Below are 21,317 nucleotides of genomic sequence, written 5' to 3'. Positions count from 1 at the left end.
CGCGGACGTATCCTTACGCGCGGCTACCAACGACCGCCACAAATTACAGTTTTCGAGCTGGAACGATCGGGCCCCGGCTTTGCATAAAAAATTATACGCCGTTTCGGAAGTAGGCCGCTTCCGGTCTCCTTGACGAACTATCCCACTCACGATGGATCCGCCTTTACGGCTGCACGCGCTCGTGTTCGCGTTACCGAACAATTTTCGTGTGTCTCTCCGGTTTTTCAAAATGATGGAACTGACCGATAACGTACCATGACTAACCGGTTTTCCCTCGTTTTTTCACTTCCTTCGTAATTAACGTCGGAAAGACACGAATGCTCTGCAACTGTTCCCTGCGTCATGGGCTTTGAGAAATCGCGAAACGTCGTAATGATTAGTTGATTGCGGATGCTTATGCATTTATAAGAAACTTAAAGGTGCAAAAATACGCAGAAACGTTGTTCACTTTTTCGAATACGTTTAGTGAGCAAGCTACGCTATCGATTCAGCTATAAGCTGCCATGTTCTATTTTTGGTGAACAAACAGCTGAAGAGCTTCGTCAATGAAAAACTATAGAAGTTGAATTTCATTTTTTGTATTTTCATATAGCGTTTGATCTTCTAATCTACTGTACTTTTTTCTGGAAAGAAATATTGCTCGATTTAAGCAACTTTGCAACACTGAATGATTGTCAGGTACAGATTTGTTTTTTGGATAACTGTTATTTTGTGTAGACTATGGAGATTAGGTGTTGCTAGTTTACGCAAGTGCAAGCAGCGAATGTAAAAGAATTTGAGTTTGTTTTATAGATTTCACTGTTGTTAAGTAATCTTCTACAGGAAAGTTGCACCTTATATGATAGGTGAAAGCAGAAGATCGTGGGAAACGTAAAGGATTTGTAAAAATTTGATTTATTTCTTAATTTGTTTGGCTACCGTTGACAGGATGATGATAATTTAAAAAAATAAAGAAGATGAAAGAATGATGTTGTCGATGAAGATAGAACATTCCTTTCATTTATGGGTATATTTATATCATTCGCACTTCAAAAGAATTTATTGGCAAGAGACATGGATATTTTTCTCTTTTTATGAAACTCAGGATCTTGATCAATACATTTCTTCATAATGAACTGACAACTTATGTATGTTTTATCTGATCAATATATCACGGAAAGAAATTTATGAGTATCACAAGTTCTTTAATATAAATTGCTCAATTAACAACAAAAATGAGACTGACTCTCGGTAATATGACATATACTAAATTATTCCGTTCGTGTACAGGCTGAAGCTAAAAAATATAAATAAAAATTGCGAGTATCGTTTCTTCGAACCATTTCCATGATTCTATAAAACTTATTCATCGACACTGGTACTTTGGTTGCATTAAAGAGTGCTTGTAACGTATGATCTCATTGCAGAACTTGTTTAATTCGAAGTTACATCTTCTGGAACATGATTACTGTGGAACCTCGCCCCCTTTTACATTTTGTATTTCAACCGCGGTTCAGCCGATGTATAACAATAAATTGTTAGTCATAAAATTGTTAGTTTGCACGTAATTAAAGGGTATGAAGTACAGTACACCTAAAATATTACGCTCGGTTTATGTCCTTTCGAGCGTTCTTTATTAAGGTTGCGACTTGATTGTACATATTTCCTTCGATAGCTATACAGTTCGGTGTTCGATGAAATATGTTCTGGTTCGACCCACGTAGAAACGATTAAACCAGATGCAAATCTCTGTAAAAATGAGCAGCAATAGCTATCAGCAATCGGTAAGTTATGAACAAAAATTGCTGCTGTTATCGTAAAAGCCATCCGAAGTATCATTTTTACTTTGTACAATGTATTCATATTTGAAATATATTATACGATAAGGAGGATTTTGATTGAAACTTTTATGTATTTTTTGTATGCACAAGAGAGACGCGTGTGTATCTTAATGGTACAGATTATTTATACTGTACTATTTCACACTTTTTAACCTTTTGTTTATTATTTTCAAAAGATCTAATATACCTCCTGCACAAAAATGATGACGATAATTTGTTTATGATAATTATCTTACGATAAATATGCGTGAAGTAATTAATTATTCAATGGAATATCTATTTTTTTGCTACAGACATAATTTATGTATACAATAACAATAATGTCAACCTTCGTATAACATAATTTTCTCCACAGTATAATTCTGTGATAATACGGTTGAGAAAGTCAAAGAATATTAAACGAGGACCTACACATTATGTGACGTCTATGGTGCCTAATAATACATAAAACGTTTTTATTACTCCGTAAAAAACATACAAAAGGCGATATAAAATGCAGTACTCGTTTTGTCCGCTATTAAATTTGCCCAACGCCATAGCAGAGCGCACAAAAATCACTGACATTTATAATTACGCTGCGTTATGCACGATCGACAGAAGTTTAAATTCACCACACGTGACCCATAAATATTTTAAATCGACCAGAGAGAGGGAGAGAGAGAGGAGAGCAGAGGATATGATATCTACCTATTGCTATTTTTGGTGAATACAATGCCTCCTCTGATAATAAACGTAAATCCGTACATTATCGTACCAATTTGTAACGCAATTCTTTTTTTCGTTTGTAAGCTGCGCGATATTTCAAAGAAATCAACCTACCTCTGCCGTGTTATACGAAAATTACGTATGAATTCAAGGACCAAAAAGATAAATCGAAGCACCAAAAGAACAAAAGGGAAAAGGAGAAGGAAAAAAGAACGGAACAATTTTCTAATAGCGTCATTAAAAGTACAGCGTACAAGTGGCCATGCTATCGATTAAATGGTGAATTAAGGCGAGGATCGGTGTGCTCAAATAACACGGTGCACCGGCATCGTTCCTCCTATCCTGTCGCATTTCCAATAAGAAGACGAAGACGGCACAGGTACGCCTATGTCGATCGTTCGCAACCCGTTCTCTGGCGCTCGCATTTACAACCTCGCATAAATCTGCAACGCAGTTTCGCCGCTACGTTCATTCGCACCCCTCTATTTCTGCATCGTGGAAACGACACTTTACGACTGCCGAACCAATTTGTTTTCCGTCCCGTTCGCGTCTCGACGACAAAGAAGGAACAGTTTGTCCGGCGACGATATTCATTAACGTCGTTTGGTACGTCCTTCGCCAAACACGAGCCAATGATATTGATGACGATTCCATTCAATTAATTCTGTCTCGTTTCCCTATTATAAATTTCCATCTGGTGGTTACGCGCCACTAATGTCGCCGCCATCTCGCGCGCGAATCATGCGTCGGGATTTACAATGGTACTCACGAACCGAATGGATTATCGGTAATACCATTCCGATGTCCAGCCGGGAATTATAAATTGTTGTCAAAGGGACGCGTTACTTGGATGTTCAATTTTGAATTTTGATACGTCGGGTCGGTACGCGATTATTTCGGCTTGGCTGCAGTCCGAGGTATTTTCAATGTGGTAAGGTTGTATTGTAATTTGTTTGGCATAGTTGAATGGTTGAGTTTTGATACGTCGGTGCGTTTCGGTGGTTTTGTCGAAATCGAAGGAACTTTTAATATTTTGTTAGTGGTACTGTAATTCGTTTGAAATTATTCAGAAGTTGGAATAATAAATAACGTAGGTGCCAGAGGCGAAGATTTTCGATTCAAATAGAGAACATTTCATTTGGACGTTTATATCGTTTATCATTTGAACACTCGTCTTTCATCGTTTTCTGTCTTTATAGATAGAAAATATATAGTGAAAATATATCATCGTATTTACTATATCTGTTGTTTACGTATTAGTTAATTAGGTGAAAGTATATTAAATTTACTTCCATACAAAAAAAATTTGATACTACGAAAATAAAATGCTAGAACCTGATAGAACAACGCTTCATTGAAAAATAAGAACATTACGTATCCTGCATTCATAATTATAATTAAACTGTTATATGATAAAAACAGATAACTATATATAATTATATTTCAATCTCGATAAAGGCGAACATAAATATTTACTAAAAATATCCGTATATTCTTGGTACTTAATTAAGTACCAGTCGTTTGTTTCATAATTCTTTGCGTTAAAATAACATGCTTCATACATACTTCTTACATAATAAAGAAGATAAAACAATCATTACACGAATGAAGTATCCTATCCGTTCGTCGTAAACTTTTCCAAAACCTCCACAAAAGGATCTAAAGTCGTTAAAGTATCCATTAACCCGTCACCCCGGAACAACTTCTCGCCTAGCAATCACTTTCATTGTATCAAAACTTCTTCTCCAACCTTTTCGCGCCAAAATTTTATTCCTCTCATATTCTCGCACACCTTAACTAGGCAAGAATCCGCACGATCGATATATTACCATGGTTGGCGCGATCGTAAACGAGCGTGGCCGATAAATTGCTAGACGTCCCGCCGACAATGTCGTCGTTATCGTGGAACTCTAATTTAAACGCTATTAACCTTTGCTCGTTCGACTTAACGATGACAGCCGGGCATGAGGATACGAACGGGGCCCGTGACAGTGATCGAGCCTGCACAGGAAACACCTTTCGATAGATATCGAGTGTTAACGAAGTCAATAGGGCAATGCCTGTCCTGAACGGGGACAGGACAATAACCGATGTACCGTCCGTCTGTTCGCCTCGTTGACCGGTTGCGTCCTCGAATGGGGATGGCCGATGTCAGCGTAAGGAGCAGGTGCGACCGTGACTTGCCTTCTCCCCTACGTTCATGTACGTGTAATTACGCTTGCGCGTATCTCTATGTGGCCCTGCGTACACCCCCGTTCATAAGTATTATCATACTTGCTGTATATGATCAGCTTTAAATATTATTAGTCGATATTATGCGCAGTTTTATGCATTTATGGAAAATGTACAGATACAACAACGCGCAGGGTGCATATGTACTATGGCATCGTTCTAACACGAGACTCTTAGAAATCAACTCGGTCAATTCTACTGCTTGTTCAGTTCTTAAATTCATTGCATAAGTACACGATTAGTATTCGATTGTCGTGGAGCAAGCGACTTATCTATCGGGTTACATCGTATAGCATCGGTTCGTTTATTGCAGCAAGATGGTATAATTAGATTGTAAGGTAAATTAAAGAAAGAAAAAAAAAAAAGAAGTTGATCAGTGTAAGTTCTGAATGGCTCGTGCAATGTAATGTTCATTTTTCTAATTTTGTGTATCTTTTTATTAAGTTTTCTATGCCAGTTTTATGGCACTCGAATGGTAACAATTCTCTTTGTTTTAAACGTAGCTGTTACAAGTACCAGGTTGCTTACGGGATGACCTAATAAATTAAACATATATTATCAAAAATATCTAGACATATTCGATTTAAAATTAATCGTTTCTCCTTTATTATGACGCAACTTCGTAATTTAATTCGATACAGTTCTTTTGCGATATTATTACTGGTAAACTCACAACAATTGTATAAATATCTTGTTTAAGGAGAATGAAACGTATTAAACGGATATTGAACATTCTAAGAAAACGTGGTGAACGATTATCATTGTTACGAACATTCTAATTATAATACCTTGTATCAAGTCAGGATGTCTGTTAATATGTACTTATGAACGGGGGTGTACACTTGTACTATAACATCGCACGTGCTCTAACCTCGTCTAACTCGCCATCCGCTGCTTGTAACGACAAGACAGCGTTGCGATACGTGTGTACATACCGGGGCCATGTATGCGAACGGTACGATGTAATGTACGGGGTGGCTTAGCCTACGTGCATCGTGGTTGGCTGAATTCTGTGTAATACGGCTTTGCCTGCGTAATTGTGAATTTTTGAGAGGGCGGATCGTGAGAAATATGGTTTGGAATGTATAATTGAGTATTTTCGGAAGCCTCGTTTCAGAGAGACGTGGGCTGTGTAATTGTGTTTATGAAAGGGGTGCTTTGCGAAGTATGAGTTTAAACGTGCGATTGTGGAACTTTACCGAGAACTGGGACAGGATGTAGATTGTAGGGAAGCTGTCTCGTAGATTTGATGTTGCGTATGCAGATGTGTTTAAAATAACTTAAGTAGTAGCGTCATTCATATTAGCGTAGGAAATGTGAGGAGGAAATTTGTTTCGATTAAATTCTTTATTGTGTATCGTATATCCTATTTTCAATTAGATAATTCACCAATTGCGAGTAATGCAACGATTAATTTGCAGGACATTTAAGGAATTAATCTGTTTAATTAATCCACCTCGTACTTTTTAATATCCCATTTATCCTATACATCGAATTGTGTATCGTATTTTTAATCAAATTGTAAATGATCTAACGACAATCTTTTTTATTTGGTTTCAGGTAAGACTACAGAATGTAATTAAACTGGATTCTTCCGATTCGACGGGACTTGTGTAATGGAAATGGACTTTATGTTCCATGCTACAGAATGTAAATGCCTTCGTGTATGTTTCTTTTGAAATATTTATACACATAATCATTATACGTAATGTTTAATCGCTTAATTAAGGTACGCCGTGATGTTTATTCATTTGGTCACACGTCATTTATCTCGCATCATAATGAAATATAATACATAATGTAAATTACAAAATGAATCTTTTATATGTTAGATCTATCATTTAGTAGAGAAGTATTCTTATTTCCATTATCTTTTATTTACATAACCGGTACTCTTTTGCTCAATCGAGTTCTAACTGTACAGTGTTTATTCAATTTCTGTTCACCCAGTAAACTGGAGTGGTTCGCTTGAAATTACATAAGGCACAGTTAAGTGACTGAAATGCAGAGAAGCAATTAGTATCTTGCGCAAAGGAGCCGCGCATTGATTCAGAATGATTTTCCACGGTTTCGTTGGCAGAATTTAGTGGAACGGCGCCTTACTGCGTGCATCAGGTAATAGGTGCTCGTTCCGAAAATATTTTCATCACTAGTTATACACGTTTAATTCAACAATTAGCGAACAGTTATACGAAACCATTTATTGACCTAAATGCTCAGGCGTTCGTACGTTATCATTTTACGTTCGAATCTAACTGTACCATCAATAGACAGAGTATTTCCGCATGAGGTACTATGTATAACATTTGACTTTTATTTATTCTCACGGAAAATAAGTGGCATCTAAATACAGTAATCTCGTATATTTCCAACTAGCATTAAAATAGTTTATACTTTAAGAGATAAGTGTACCAGTATTTCATCTCTCTTTTATTTTATCTCTTTGTTAATGTATCAAGGAATTATCGAGAGATGTTAGAATTTCAAGCTGCCTCTTTCCAAAATTCTTGAATTCTATGAAACACGTGTCTAACGATTCTACATTTTTCACCGACGATGAATATACGTTCATTTTCATTTTTTATCTGAAACTCTTCTACAGATAATACGTTAGCCTACGTTATCGACTAAAAGTTTGAAATCTCCTTCGCCTATATCAATTTTAATCGTGACTCGATATGTCCCTGAAATTTGTTAACTCTATAGAACATGTGCTTAATGATTCCAAACTTTGTTCGATAGACGATATTCGTTCCTTTATGTCCCATAATTTATCACGAATGTAAAATGGTCCATAACTATTTATTATTAAAACTTACACACGAAACGCTTAGAGTTCGCTCCGAAAGCACACGATACTCGTTACCATAAAATTCATGAATTCGTTCTCTCGTCGTAAATACCCGAAACTATTCGATTCGTTTCTGCAACATTTCCTAATAAACCTGGGAATAATTCACGAGACCGATTAATAACGGACTTCATTTAAGCAGTTTAGACATTCACGTGGTTACACGGCGAAATTAATACTCGCCCATCCCCCGGAGACCGAAATGATACTCCGCAACATAAATTATTAATTACATGTACACAGACAGACGCGCAAAAACAGCTCGGTATAACTCGTGCACGCGTAAAGAATGACGCGAAACAGAGGGCCAGAAACGTATAAAGAGGGATGTTGTCAGACGGATTGAACATCTTCGTTTGGTGGTTGTAGCGGCTAGACTTATTCACAATGGTATGCATATATCATTTATGCATGACACGCAGGTACGAGTTAGTATGCGTACGCGTATACGCGTGTGATAGTGGATGCATCCATCTGCATATCCAGCATAGCGAGTATCGTATTATGGTCACTCCCCCGCACGGCGTGCAACGTTTTTCCTTTCATTTTGGCCTCGTTCCATATATTTTCGCGTTGCTTTACATATTAAACAAGTGGGCTATTAAATATGTTAAGACAGCCGGCTACATAATCTTAGCTGCGAGTATCGAGTACGGATGATTTATTAGAATCGTAGTGATTTTATCGAGAATTAATATCGCGGCTAATAGAAATCATGCGATTAAATTATCAGAATAAGAGGGACGATATTGCAAGCTGTAGAAAAATTTGCGCTTAACGAAATCATGGCGCACGTCGAATATTAAGATATCGTTCATGCATACTTATCAGTGTATGAGAAAATATGACAATATGCCAAGCTATTGAAACCTGTTCTTGTGTGCCAAGGATCTTATTAAATGGTAAGATTTGTCGGTTGCTTAATAGAGCATGATGTAAAAATATGGGAAAAAGTCGAAAGTGGAATTATCAAGATATGCAAAAATCTAATATTTTTACTAATTAAAATTTAAATTACTTAGTTACTTATGGAAGATTTGGTCTTTCTTTTGGATTTATGGGATTTTATGTCTCTTAATTATAGTATCATGTTATGGTCTCATCTATTACTGGATACTATTAACACCTGGTTGAATCCTGTTATATATGTTGATGAAAAGTCAAGTGCTATTATAATTAATTGGTTTTTAGTTGGGTTTTTAAGTCGAGAAATTACGCACTTGTTTTATATAATAGTCTTATTGTTCTCCTTCCTTATTGTTTCCTTTTCTCCAGTTTTGTATTTATTATACTTCTAGTACTGTACTTCCGTATCTATTATACTCCTAGACTTTTATGCGTATTGGTTGTAGGCTGTTGAAGGTGCCATAAAAGTGATATCTGTATTTTCAATTTTAATTTTCGATATCTTTTTATTCTCGGTCTTTTATTTCTTGTTATATCGTTTAGGCTTAGTTAATTCTACCGAAATCTAATGAAACAGCTATTTACTCATTTGGATAGCCATATGATTATCTAACATTAATTTATCCTCTGAATGTACAGCCCCGTGACGCACTACATTATTACGAATTAATCAGATCATTTAGATTAACAATCGGTATACGGTGAATTAATTTTACTCCAATCAATTATTATTCTTGCAAATTTACATGCAATATAATCTATCTCTAATAGATAGTAATGATGCATAGAGTACAGAGTAACAGTGAATAAACCATTAATGGGATTTATCGATATCGAGCTAGATGGCGAGTTAACTCTTCCTCCCTGGTCAAGAACTTTAATTGTTTCCTCCAGATAAAAGTCAAATTACATAATAAAAAAAAATCAAAAGTAGTTTTATTATATAGGAAACATCAATACATATATATTAGCTTCTTAATTTAACTCTAAATACGACGAAAATATTCGAACACCTTTTATGGATACGTAATGTGTATTACACGAAACATTTAAAAATTTCATTATGCGATGCAACTATCATAACCATATTGGTAAAATTTGAAACCGATCAGAAAATATAGAAATTGTAAAAGTATCTAAGCAGTCAACTATCCATTAAAATTCATAATCCTCAATATTCAGTGGGACCATATTTAACGCTTATTAATATATACTTAACACAGCTATTGTGTATTTATCTTTGTACCAAACTTATATTTGCAATAAATACTTTTTAATCTTCATATACATTTCCAAATTGGTTTCAAATGGCTAACTACGAATACTTTCTTGAACCAGTACATATTTTATCATCGTCATAATTTTTGTCATACTATTATACTTACTGCCTGGTGTACCGACCTCACACCAGCCAATCAATTCTAAGCTGTAAGAGAAATCTTACACGGATGACGTCTCCTAAGCTAGTAAAAATGCAATAAACGAACAGAAACCATAAGCGAATAATCGTCTATGTATAATATACTTGAATATAAAATATAGGCGGGTCGTTATAATGTTACGAAATTAGTATATGTATCCCTAGATACCAACCAGGCAGTTCGAAGTTAAAGGTGTGTCCAAAGCGATATCCATGAATTTCGCCGACGAGAGAGGCGATCGATTCGATTCGAAAGGGGTTCGTCCACCTTCCACCTGGAGGACATCTCGAACTGAATCGTTCCCGGTGGATTTATGCGCGGCGTTGCTCGCGGAAACACGCGTCCCTTATCTTCTTTAATTCATTAACCCGCTCGCCGCACCGCACCACGCGGCCATTACGAACTCCCGCAACGCCTCCATTAGTGCGTATATTCACGTCAGTCTTTACACCGCATTTACAAGTCACGACACGCGGGGTTAACGTTATGCAACGACCCAGCCGATCTCTCTCTCTCTCTCTCTCTATCTTTTTCCTTGTCTCTCTCCGTTCGTATCTCTCTACGCGTATACGTCGGTGCGCGTACCGCACTAATTCTCACACTAATTCTCGCACTAATTTACCCATGATCCGGATACGCATTCGCATGCATCAAACCGTACACCATGCGCTTGTACCAACACGTACGAGGCCTTGTATCCCGTTCGTACACTGTATGAATACAATACGCGGCAATACGTGTGCATTATGCACGTATACATGTACAGGGTAATTCAACAGGAACAGAACATCTATATATCTTCGTTACGTTTATTCGATCTACGGTGATTTTAATCTGAAATCGAGATTCTGCGGTTTCAAAACTTCGTCGTTCGATAATATTTAAAGATAAAGTTTGCAGTAATATAATATTGAATAACAATTATGTGAGAGAAGAATTTATTCTTTGTCCTTTCTAAAGATATAAATAATCGTTTCCTGTCCCTTTTTTTCTTTAACATTTAGAGACTTAATGAATATAAAATAATTTGTTTCGCTGTCGCTTTAAACTTTCGTTGTCGTAATACGATTTTGTATCTTTTATTATTAGAATTTATCTTTTCGTAGGTTATTATAAGGCACTGTCATAAGTTTTTAATTCTACTATTGGTACTAATATAAGATAGGGTATTTAAATAAGAAATACGACATAAGACGAATAGGTAATGCGAGGAGAGAGGATGAAACGATTCTTGTAATAGAGAGTAAAAACAGCGTGGATAGCTTAATTCGCGAAATTTGTTAAATAATAACGAAAAGAGTGTTAAGACGACGATAACGTGTCGTAAATTTTTTCATTCTTTACCTTAATTTTCGCTACGACCCTTGAATTTTTATATTTCAATTTTCATTGTAACGAATAAAAAATATCTGTGATGCTTTAAAATGATGTTTGACATGAAATTGAAACGAAAATGTGCATAGCACAATAATGATCTAGCCATTTTGTTGGAACTAAAGGTATTTCTTAACGTTAGAAAAATATAATTGAGACGAAAATATTATATAACCGAAAGGACGTGACGCGATTAAAAAATGCATATGCTATCTTATTTTCGTTATTCTTGGATAAAAAGAATTGCTATTTGTATCGTTGTAAGTGTCTCTTATCGATCCACCCTATATACAGGATATTCGCATAATACGTACATGTCCAGAGTACGCGGATCGCCAGAAGGATAATTTCGATCCCCTTGAACGCGATCGTGTGCGTTTCTATTGGTTTCCTCTACTGGGTGGTATCTTCGTCACGAGCATCTTTCTGTCACTTTAATATCTCGCTTGTATTTGCATCATACGAGTACACACAGTTATCGTAGATCGTAAAAGATACATCGCGTGTCTAGTTCGTAGCGGATGATAATCGATGTCTCAGAATTTACGAGCTTTAACAACGTCGCCTTGTCCATATGATCGAGGTACCATCACGTTGAGATTATCGGGATCGTCAACCGATGATCGTCGTCGGATGAAAGTGGTTTCGATGAATGTTCCTTTTGCATTTTAACCGGTTCTCTTTTTTTCTTCGTACATCGTGATCGCGAAGCTTCTTTTTCTTCATTGTAACCGATGTGCTTCTTTTAGTTAGATCGATATACCAAAATAGATCGTAATTATACAGATTATAGATCGATAACATCCTGGTAGATAGGAAGTAACGCTACTCTACAACATTCTAAAATGATTTACATATTGGTATAAAGATCGAATTTATTTTACTTAGAGCGTTGAAACGTCTCTTTGCTACAAGAGTAACGTTGTTGTAAGAATAAAGTGTTGGGTTCGTACAAACGTAAAATTGATCGTAAGGGTGTCGGAATATTGTAGCTATTCCATGTGCATTATATGTAAAATTATGTTATCAGTAAAGAAGAGAAAATATATCGAATTCTATTCTCGATAACTGCGTTGCAGATATCAGTGATAAAGTATTCTTTACTTCTATATAACTTTTTACAAAATGGTCTTCCTCAAGAGTATTATTATTTAGATAGCAGAATTCTTAACGAATTATTTTTTCAATTTCTTGCAGTCTACGAAACACGTATACTTTATATACTTTTCTACATTATACGCACTCTGGATTTTTGCACTTTCATTAAATTTACCACAAACGCCAACTAATCCACAGTCTATTAATCAAACAATAGCAATCACCGAGGCAACATTCTCTCAGAATCTTCTTTGACGTTTCTCGAGCGCAAAACCTAAGGCATCGAGCATTCATACATTCCTTTCTTAATTCATCGACAATTTGCCCGGAGCGTGCAAGTCGCGTGGAAATTATTCATCGATGGTTTCCACCCTCTGTATTGCGGTACCGCGTGTCATTTTCTATGCATACGAGGCTTAGTCTGGTGCGTGTGTGTGCGAATAAGCCTGCGGATTCACGGCTGCATGTAGACTGTAGATAGAGAAGGGAGAGATACGCTCGTCCACGATATTGTTGTCTTCCGATTACATCGGACAATAGGTCCATTTCCGGAAGTGGAGCGGAAATTGTGCCTCCCAGCGTGACAGAGATGGCGTACGCAGACACGTTCAGGGACGTCTTCGAGAGAAATGCAATTTCGGCCACCACCAAGGAGGAAGCCGGAAATTGAACGGATCCATTGTATATGATCGGTATGCGATCCGTTGTGCTTTTAGAAATTTCAGTAGCAGCTTGGTTGAATTGTGGTTCTTTCTGGATCAAAGAATTAGGGCTAGAATTTGAGAAAAGAAATTGAGCAAAGGTGAATAGGAATTCTATATGGTAAAGGCCGTGTAGAGGAACAAATGAGAATTGTTTAAAGAATATAAATAGAAACAGTAGGTATATCTACGTAGGCTTAAAAGAATTTCGATGATCTTCCATCTCGTGTTTCTCTATAAATGATGAGAAAAATATCTTAGAAATTATTATATGTTGAAGATATCCATTTGATCTAAGTTAATTCTCCAATAACTTATCGATAATTGATATTTGGGAACTTGAAACCTAAAAATCTTTAAATGAAATCTTTTTAAAGCGTTAGAAATTTTGTACGTGTACTGTTAATTTCTTTTTTATAAACATAATTTATATTTATTTATCGTTTGTTAGATTGTCGATAGATCAAATATTTGAGGTCGAATCACTTTTCCTTTACGGTATGATAAATTAATGCAGTCGAATTTTTAAAAGGATCGAAAGGAAAGAGACTAAACACGTAAATGTCAGTGAAGCTGGTAGTTACTTGTAACGTTAGCTCTCTTGCCACAAGGCGCTGATTATGCGAATAACTGAGGGAAATAACTTCATTCGATAAATTAGTAATAGTATGGCTGTTCGACCATACTTCTATCATTAGGATAGAAATTTTTGATTACGTCAACGTCTATTGATCTTAGGACTTGATTAACTAGTGTCTAGATTCTAGACGTCCAAATAACTAATGATACAGTCATTTATCAAAATCACTTATAATTATTGTTCTCTCGAACTTCGGATAAAAATTATTTTAAAAATGTGAATAATTAAAAACGTGTATAGTATTCAATGCACTTGAAAGGTCTCGTTAATGATCATGCAAATCATGAGAATCATGCAAATTGAGATTTTCCAGAAATTAAAATTTTATTCCTAATGAAACGTTTTAAAGATAAATTTTATTTTATACTTGAATATTTATTACCCTCGAACAACAAAATATGTCAAAATTCCAGTTCAAATGACACAAACTTCTTAAAATTTCTCTATCAAAGAAACCTCTTCTCTCTTGATCTTGTACCAAAACACGATATTGACAAGATTTCATTTACAACTAAAATATGCAAAATTAACCTGGTATTTCAGTATACATACAGTTACTATCAATAAAAAATATGATTTTTTTCAAAATCTCTTCATTAATGTACTTCCTAGATTGTACAGCTACCCACAACACAGTGCTATTGACAATATTTTAAATTAGGTTATCGAGGTATTAAAATTTCATTGCCAATAAAAATTTTCAGGCGTATTTTTTATCTTGTATTTTAGTATATTCTTATCATACACAAAAAGGGACAACAAATGTATCAAAATGCGTACTTTTTCTATCAAAATGTACAAATTACGTACTTGACTTTCTCGAAGTTTCTTCATCGGTAAGTCGTTTCTTCTAGATTTGGTACTCAAAGATAGTAACCACTGCCAATATTCTAAGCTAAATACCGGAACGTTTAAACAGCGCCTCGAAACTTACCCGGATACGTCGACGAAGCAATCCAAGCCAAACACCGAGTGATGTTTCATCATTATCGCGACGTTCTTAACGAAGCACCAAGAAAGTTTCTCGTCTGAAAGGGCGAATCCTGTTCGAAGCATCTCCGCGTCCGACATTAAGTCACGGCTACGAATGTGACGAACTGTTAAACAGCGAGGGCCTTTATTCTCGCGGCGTGGCGTCGCGACACGCGCGGAATGTGGTTTTTTTTTCGCGCGACGCGAAAGAGAGACAAAAGGCCTCGCCTGGCGGTGGCAAGCAACGGCCCTCCGAAGGTGTGCATAATTTATTCTCATAAACTCGGAAGCTCGCGTGGCCTTTAAATGAAATAAAGACATCGCCGGTGTCTTTTCAGCGGGGCATGCATGCGCTTATGAGCACATAAGCGCATAAACCCGCACGACCATCGCCGCGTGCCATTTATTAGCAATTGTAATGAAACGCCTGTTGCAACGATAATTTAGAGTTCTTCTTGCAACAGTGTAAGCCATTAAGTACGCCACTCGTTCCTTTTTTTCTTTTTCTTCTTTTCTTTTTACTCCTCTCTCTCTGTCTTTCTCTGTCTTGTCCTGTTTGCTGTATAGTCGAACCTCGGTAACTCGAAAACCTCTGCAAGTTTCTTCGTTCTCTTTCATCCCGCTGTGAAAACTTCTATACATCGAAATATAAACTTACTTTATATTGAATAATTTGCTACGTGATTAGATATGTTATTTTACCTGTTTAATTCGAATTTAAAAAGAAAAATCTAATCTCTGCGAGCCGTGATTTATCTCTACACGTCAAAGTTTGTACAGCGTTCTAACTCGAAAAAGTACTCAGATATATACATATTTATACTTTATAATGAAAAATCGTATTGTATGCTACATGTATAACGTACACCGTCATTTACTTTCGTAAATAGATAAATAATTTGCTAGAGTTGAATTAGTGTTTCTTCGAACAGTTACAATTCGAAGAGTATTCACCTTTGCACAGCGCCTTCAGGTCGGTTTCGTTTGTTAGCAATTCCATAAATTGAAAAATGCAGAACACTGTTTTTTAAATTTACCTTACAGTTTACCATCGTTCGTGTCATCTTCGATGAATGCCTTTATGGAAGCAAATCATTTATTCCTCTAACATTCAATATTAATGGTATACTTACGTCCATACGAGGAGAGTAAAGAACTAATAAACAGTGGAGTTGATCAGTTTGACTTCCGAGACGTTGAAATTTTGTCTTATCAGAGAAGCTTGATAAGATAGAATCTCCGTAACTCGAAGATTTTTAAATTCTACTTACCTTAAGGTTCGATAGTTTTATCGTTTTTGCGTGTCTCTTTATCTCTCTCTGGCGCGAAGTTCGTTTCGATTCTTGTGTGGCCGTGTTTACAGGCCACGGCGCCCAACCAACACCAACGGACCGTCTAATGGCAGTGCAAATAGTTTCTATTGAATCAGTGGAATCTCGTCGCGGCCATCTTGCTTAGAATTTCCTGCGTGCCCTCTTGCGCGGTGCTATCTCGTGCGCACGAAGGTGCCTTCAAAAGCGCAAATTTCCTGCCCGCCTATTTGCCATCCCATTAAAGCCAATGAAGGCGCGTCCTCTTATTTTGCCATGAAACTGTCTGGCCTATCTCGCTGCTCCGAGCCTGTGTACTGACCGCAGGAGCAAAGACCTTTGTACACGCGTTTCGTAACGATTGTTTGGTAGACGCGTGCGTTACTTAGGCATATTGATTTTTTCTACCTGAAAAATGTAATATACGTAACAGTTATATTCGCGATAGTTGAGAATATTTTGAATTTATCATGGTAGTCAATTTTGGAAAAAATAATGGATTTTTATTTGAAAAATTTGTGCTTTGGATTAAACGATTGTTTGTTGAACGCTTGCGTTACGTAGGGACGTTGTATTTTTCGCGAAGAATATAATATTGTACGAATTTTCAATAGCTTAGCGATATTTAAGGTTTATTGCTAAGTTATTTTTAAAATGACTGATTAATTTGCGTAGAGATTGTTTAGAAACATCGATTTTTTTCTTCCTATAAGTTTGTGATAGTTAAGTATATTTGTGTGTGAGATTTGCTAGAATACTAAATCGTGGTAGAAACAATTTTCTCTTATTGTACAAATTTATGGTACAAATCGAATGTATGCGTTGACATATTCTTGATTGAGGAGTGAAATCTCAAGTGATATCGGTCCGTCCCTGCTCGGACAAAAATGTGTTCCAATATCGTAAACTTTATTTCACCGATTTCTCGGTTATTTTATAACTCTATTTATATTTTTTATGTTCTTAGTATCATATTCTAAAGATACATGAATTCGATGGAGTATAATTTTCATATAATTTTCAAAATCTCTCCATTTATCGCTTGATACCATAACTCGTCTGTCTGTGCAATTAATATATAATTTAATTTCTTGTTATCTGATATCCGTGATACGAGCTTCCAATTTATTATCTTAATTTAATATTTAATTTTACTAACCTTGAACGAGAAACAAGAAACTTGACCATATAGCAGAGCAATTTATGTTTATCGTATTTCCTCATACTTCACTCGCTTCATTATCTTCGATAATAATTATCAGTTTGTTTTAACGGTAATAGCGTTCCTGTAGCCCGTGTCTTGACAACGTTCAACGACTTTCATTTCAGTAATCGGCTCGAGCAATTAATGCTTCACGGGGATCGTTGACAAGAAATTTGCAGCCTCGATTACCTCAATTCAATTCGCTGTAAAGCGAAATCACAGCTAATTTATAACTATATCGTGTTCTTAATCTGACTTCCAGCTTCAATTATCCAATTTCGTTCTTAGAATCTGTTCCGCTTTCGAGAACAGATTATAACACCCGCGATATGAAACGAGCGCAATTTACTCGCGTATCGGTTAACTAACACATTGTTTTTCGAGACCATTCGAGTATTATAATTTTCTCGTATCGAATCAACTGTTTATACGAGTAAATAAGAAGGATCGAAGTAGAATGAAATATTTTAAAAAATACTCACGGGGATAATCGATGTCGATCGCTGCACGTAACATCGTCTACGATAATTAAACATGGAAGGAATTTGTAGATCTGTTTAATTAATGGTACACGTCTGCAAGGTTCTTAATGATCGCATCCGCAAGGTTCATAGAACACGAGGGTGGCCCGTCCTCGTTCGTTTTTCTTGGTAGCAAGGAGATCGAGTATAATTTGAAGCAACGCCACGTCTTTTACCGTATCTAGTTTTAATAACGTCACGTTATGAAATATAATAATTGGTGTATTATAATTCACCTGTGAGACGTGAGTGAACGTTGCTGGACCGCTTGCTCTTCTTCCACGATCTCTACTTCCGGGATCTTCTCGCCATGGCATTTTAATTGACACCGAGTGGAGATAGTTTCCATGTATTAAAATAACGCACGGCTGGTTTAAATTTGGATTTTGGTTTTATCGTTTATTTTAATATCGTTGACTCTTTTCTATTCTCATTGAATTGTCGAGAGTTGGACTTCTGAATGAGTAGCAATAGTAGAATAAGTAGAATAAGTATGTCTGCGTAACAGAATTTTCTACTTATATTTTGTTGATTTATCGAAGGTTCGTTAATTAAGATTCTGTGCGTATTAACGAAACATAATATTCGTTTAATTCTTAGATTATTTTATTTAATTAAAAAACATTAATTTTTATTTACTTTATTATATACATTGATTGGAGTTTGGGTTTTCTATTGGTGCAAGGTATCTGTCTGCATCGCAATTTGTATCATTCCGTATGTATATATTTTTTCGTATCATTTATTATAATAACAACACTGTTATAGTGTAAAGATTCATAAACAAAAATAATTCAATATAGATTTATTATTTTATGTTCTGACAATTACACGTCATTAACATCCTATGAATTGTATAATAACATAATACTTATGTGTTTACATATTTCGTAGCAATGAACTATTGTACTATTTATTATTTATTATGTTTAAATTGACATTTTGTTATATGTAATGAACTATCTAATCAAAAAATGGACAAGTAAAGGAGCATGTATTATTTAATATGTTGACGAAAATATTCACTGAAAGCATCAACTAGGGACACAAAGCTATTTCAGGAGATGACAGTGAGCTGTTTACTACAATCTACTGAATTCAACTGCTCGTTATAATTGCGGTTGTTATGTTGCTCAGAGAATCATATTAGACCATTAATTAGCTGGACATTGGATAGAACATAGTTAAATTAGCAGTAGAATGTTAATTATTGCATCCCAATGGTCTCATCTGTTGCACAGGTTTGCAATAATTTATAGCCACGCAGCAACTTAATCTCGCGAGATTAGTGACTAAGCTGCCCCACAGGGTAGCTCGAAAAGTTTTACTTGTTATATGTTACGAACTAAAGATAAATTGCTAGAAACAAGTACTGATCGGAGCTCTTGCAGAATTTAACGTTATCATCCATATTGTTTCAGCTCCTTTTCTTACCACGTTTATTTAACATTTAACAAATGGTATATACTTATATATTAAAATACGTAGTGCATAGTTAAATTAACTAAAATCTCGTTTAATTAAAACTCACATAGTGGATTTTATACAGCCTCAAATTTACTGGTAATTTCATTTCTTTTTCCTTCTTTTTTCTTTTTCATTATATATCCTTTGTTACAACACAAATTATGAATAATTCGTTAGACTATGAACCGATGAAAAACTACGTACAAATTCTTTAATCTCCCTCGTAATTTTCCTCTTTCTTTGTTATAAACCACACAGACGAGTAATTCGTTAAATGCTTATAACGTGAAGTCCTCGAAACTCGGGATACTAAATTTACATCGAATAATTTTTATCCCAGAATTATCACCCGATAATATGAAAAGACATAATACGATAACAATAAATCCATAAACATTTCGCTAACATTCCTAGTGAAAGCACCAAATATATGATAATAACACGGTAGAAAGTAATATTAGCAGCGGCAAACGCAAATCAAAGTTACACCATGGGTATTACCATAGACGATTCACGATGAAGCTGTCCCTATAGCTTCGTTTCACGCGTTCCAACGAGATTGGTGGCCAGTTAGTATTTCATTACCGTCTGTTCAGTGACCTTCGAAGCGCGACTTCAGATGGACGACCGAAGCGGGCCCCTATGGCGCATCCGGTCGTGTCTTTGGTCTCTCCTCTGTCAAAGCTATCTTCCCTCCTCTGTCTGCCGATTAGCGTGCCGTGCGAGCAATAAATTGCCTCGAACAAGCTGTCGGTTGGTCAAGCCAGGCCTGCAACCAGGATGCAGCCGAGCATACGTCGCCATTATGCGTGCGTGTGCGCGCGCGAACCGCGTAGGATTGCGTCAAATGTAAACAAGTCGCGTACGCTCTCCCAGTATCGTCGATAATTGGCGTAATCACCTGTAAACAGCTAGTTTATCCTGTCATTATGGATTTACCAGCGCGCAGACGGTTAATGAATAGCGCCGAGCAGCCTGCACCGCGGATTCATCCTCCTCTCACCTTTCTACCTTCCATAGTTTGCTCTCTTCTTTTTTTCCCCTAATTACGATCTTTTATTTTGATCTGGCAGGTTATTTTTCTCACAGGCGATTCATTTGCACCGGTGATCATGTATCTTGCTGCTGTTTAGCTGGAAATTTATTGGCATTGTCTTGAATCGATGCATCGCGGGCTACGGTCGATCGCATCCATCGCGCATCGCATGGTCGAACCTTCTTTACCGCTTCTGTATCCTTGACTTACTTCTTTATCGTTGGAGTATAAAGTCCCTTTTGAATGGTTTGTCGTGTGATTGATGTGTTTTTACGAGTTGCAGTTTCGATAGGCTGTTTGATAAGTATGATGATTTTAGGTCTAGATGATGCTTATAAAGAGAATTAAGATTTCGTGGTTAACGTGTGAGAAGGCTGCGAAAGATTTGGTAACTGTTGGAGAATTTGGCAAGTTCTGTGGTAAAGATGCTTGGAAGCTTCTTATTATTAGTGAAGTCAAAATGAGGGGGTTGATTGCGAAAGCTTCTGTAAGTTTCAGTGTTTCCTATTTGTTTCTTCTTTATGTATTAATTCTTTTGTTTGCTGATAAATGGTATTCTTCTCGTCTATGTAATTTTGTGAATTTGTGGATATTATAGAGAAAAATTTCAAACATTTGATATAACGAGTGGTTCTATGACACAGGTATTAATAAGTATTCGAAAGTTTGTTCAGCTTTCTGAATGCTTCGAACAGTAAAAATATTACGTTCGAATATAAATAACCTCGTGAGATCTAAATAAAAATAATGAATTATTCTATACAAAACAAAATAGTACAAACTGTATAAAAACCTGTAATCCAAATAAAAATACCATCGACAGCATCAACTTCCCACTTTCAATAAAAGAATTCGTCTAAAAAATAGCATTTCAAGTTCAATTATATCGATATTACCGATCTGTACAGAGACCTATGATCTAAGTAACAAAACCATCAACTTTCCAATAAACGATAAAAATATTTATCTAAACGATAGTGTTCCAAGTTCGATTATAGCAACATTATCAGTCTACTACATGCAGTGGCCGGAAGTGGAACGGCTTGGTACGGCAGCTCT

At 36.1% G+C, this 21,317-nt stretch overlaps 1 long non-coding RNA gene across 2 annotated transcripts in view; it reads left to right on the top strand.

Moving 5' to 3' along the window:
- LOC117152258 overlaps window positions 1-21,317 on the top strand; it is a 102,891-nt gene that overhangs the window by 12,360 nt on the left and 69,214 nt on the right. Inside the window, exon 2 of one of the 2 annotated variants that reach the window (XR_004462579.1) lies at window positions 6,318-6,421. This is a non-coding gene — a long non-coding RNA (uncharacterized LOC117152258). Of the gene's footprint in view, window positions 1-6,317; window positions 6,566-21,317 lie in introns of those variants that run through there. The other variant, XR_004462578.1, reaches the window with a different exon arrangement.

Source organism: Bombus impatiens, unplaced genomic scaffold, assembly GCF_000188095.3.
Source record: "Bombus impatiens unplaced genomic scaffold, BIMP_2.2 scf_0899, whole genome shotgun sequence".
Classification (NCBI taxonomy): domain Eukaryota; kingdom Metazoa; phylum Arthropoda; class Insecta; order Hymenoptera; family Apidae; genus Bombus; species Bombus impatiens.
The sequence above is the reverse complement of the archived record's forward strand: the minus strand, read 5'-3'. Positions and strand labels throughout refer to the sequence as shown.